Below are 3,165 nucleotides of genomic sequence, written 5' to 3'. Positions count from 1 at the left end.
ATGGTAGTTACATCATGAGCTTGAGAGGGGCTGTTGAGATTCAAGCTCGATATGTCAGCTTATGCCAGTTGCACTATGTGTGCTTGCATGTTAGGTAGTAACATGTGTGAGACATAAATGACCATGTCCAGCTGGTCATAGTGTGTGGACATTAGCTAGGGTTAGCTGTGTGTGGACACAACACATGTAGTGTGTGGACATTAGCTAGGGTTAGCTGTGTGTGGACACAACACATGTAGTGTGTTGTAGATTATGGATTATGGCTTTACGCATTATGTGAGAAGGGAGATGGCTTCCCTCTATGGTTAGGGTTTGATAATACATTAGGGTTTGCTCATGTGTGCGTGTCTCCTCTCCCTCTACCTGTTTTTCATCACTTGATCTTGGCAACATCCCTATGGTGGTTACAGTCCTCCATCTTGGCATGTGTGATACCGAGGTGGTGCTCACATCATGCGTTATGGGTTGACCACTCCGCCTGTATTGATCCTTCCACTGCGCTGCCATTGCACTGCTAGGCATAACATTTCTCATGAAGGCCAAGGTTATCCATGACCAATTTCTACCTATGTGTGCTACTTTGTCCGCTTCTCAATCGACTGCACTTATCCTCACCAACTTCCTCCAGATTATGATTTGATTTCTCGATCTTTGCGATGCCAGGTCACATCCACTCAGTTGGATTTGGATGATCTTAGCTCCCTACTTTTGGAGGAGGACTCCATTCTCGTTTCAGAGGGTAAGCTAACTTGGTGCTAGTCTCACAATAGTTATGACCAGGCACTTTCCTCTCAGTTCAAAAGAAAGGTCAGAGTTGTTGCTTCTCTTGTGTGGGAAAAGAGGACATATGTCCAAGGATTGTTTGTCCAAGAAGAAGGACAAAACCAAGGGAAAAGTTTCATCTCAGAGAAACGGCAAAAACATGACACGTGACAGTGATACAGATCCTAGTACCACTTCTAGGGCTCCCAGGGTTCTTCTAGCTCAAGATATCAACCCAGATGCTGTACTTCTCTAGTACACATGCAGCTCCCCCCCCATATACTTCCAGCTAGAGGAGGCTTCTAGGCAGGAGAGGGGGTGTACTTCTTTAGTAAAAGTTCTTTAGTAAACATGAATTTCATCTTCTTCCCACTCTTGCACATTATAAGATGCGAAGGGGGTGTTAGAACTATATGCGTATATATAGAATCTATATCTATATGTTCATATATACAGACATACATACACACACACACACACACACACACACACAAACATACACATATATTATATTTATATATGTATATATGTATATGTATATATGCAACCTCATGAGATTATGTAATACTCTATGGGCCATATGCATGTGCTCTATGTATAGAGCTATGTATATGCCCTATAAATAGGGACTATACATAAGCTATATGCATGGACAAATGGGATCTATGCATAGGCTCTTGGGTTTACACATATATGCATAGGCTTTATACATAGGCTCTAAGTATAGACCCTATGCATGGGCTCTATGTATAGTCCCTATGCATGTGCTTTATCTATAAGACCTCTAAATAGACCTCATAAGGTTCTCATGCACCAATACAGCTACTTGAGAAAATACATACCTAGTCTTATAAGAACAGTAAGCTTATATGTATAAGAGATTATCAACATCTTTTAGGGCAAAGCTTCTTACGTGGTTCCTCTACGACCACTTCTTTACTTTTGCATGGTTGAGTTGGACATCCACTCTTTTTGACTCTCAAAATTCCCTTGTAATTGGCTTCTCTTGCATCATATCAATTGATGCTTGTATTTGTTTGATGCTAGCCTCATGGATTAGAACCAATTCATCTCTTAATGTCTCTCCATCAAATCCTATAGAATTTGGGAGAGGACAAGTAGCAGTTATCTCTGTGAGTCTACATAAGAGAGAATAAAGAAGGGAGATATTGGGTGATTGTCAATAGAGCAAGGGTGGATGTGGTAACAATTGGGGAGATAAAAGAGAAAGAGCTTAATTTGCATGAAGCAAAGAGAGAAAAATACCTCACCATAGCTTACGGTGCCACGAAATAAATGATTATGGACCTATGATGTTAAAAGCCAAGAAATTTAGTGTGACGCAAGGTCATCTACTAATTAGTGATATTAACATTAATTAGTGTGACATTAAACGTCATTCAAAGATAGTGCGCCAATGCAGAGTGATATTAAACATTAATTAGTGTGACATTAAACGTCACTCACACCAAAAACGTAAAAAACTAAAAAATGTGCCAAAATTGATTTTTCCATTGAACGTTAATATAGTGATGCTAAACTCATTTCTAACATCACATTTTTCCTGAGGTTATAAACATCTCCCATATTTTGATAGGCCAAATACAATAGATTTAGGTGTTTTTAGGTGAGTGACATTAACAATGTGATGTTAAGCCTATAGTTATCTTATAGTGATTACACCCTAGAAGCTTGGGAAAGTTTTGTTTCAAAAGATGTAGTGATTGCACCTTAGGGTGATTGGAAAAATTTTGTTTTAAAATATGTTTTCTTTCTCAGATCTATGTACTTGCCTCGTAGACCACGGTCTAGTAATCCATGGGATCACATGTAGGATGAGATCCATGACTTCTTTTGGATTCTCTCCCCTGAGCAGTGAGAGGTAACCAGGCTAGATCTTGGCACACCCAGCCCATCATGTTGCACTGTAGATAGCCAGGCCAATGAAAAAGAAATTTTTCATTGTAGGTCTTGGTAGAGTGGTAGCAGCTAATAATGGTAGTACGAGTACTAGGCAATGGTGATGGTATTGGTGGTGGTGGAAATAATGAGGCCATCTGGCCCTCACTCCAATCATCTGTACTCCTATCACTCTTTGGTCCCATATACCTACACTCCTCACATTGGAGCACCTATAAGATTTTCTTATTGATGCCTATCATAATGGATCTGTCATCAAGGATGATTCAACTGCCATTTTGATGCATATGTGTCAACTCTTATTGCTTCAGTTTTTCCACAATATTCTCAAGAAGTGGAAGGATAAACCCGATAAATACAAGAGCTATACCATCTACCAAATTTATTGAGAGTTTTGGCCAATGAAAAAGAAATTTTTCATTGTAGGTCTTGGTAGAGTGGTAGCACCTAATAATGGTAGTACGAGTACTAGGCAATTGTGAT

This window comes from Cibotium barometz, chromosome 61, assembly GCF_041138505.1.
Source record: "Cibotium barometz isolate CiBa-2024 chromosome 61, ASM4113850v1, whole genome shotgun sequence".
NCBI classification, from domain to species: domain Eukaryota; kingdom Viridiplantae; phylum Streptophyta; class Polypodiopsida; order Cyatheales; family Cibotiaceae; genus Cibotium; species Cibotium barometz.
Note: the sequence above shows the minus strand (reverse complement) of the source record.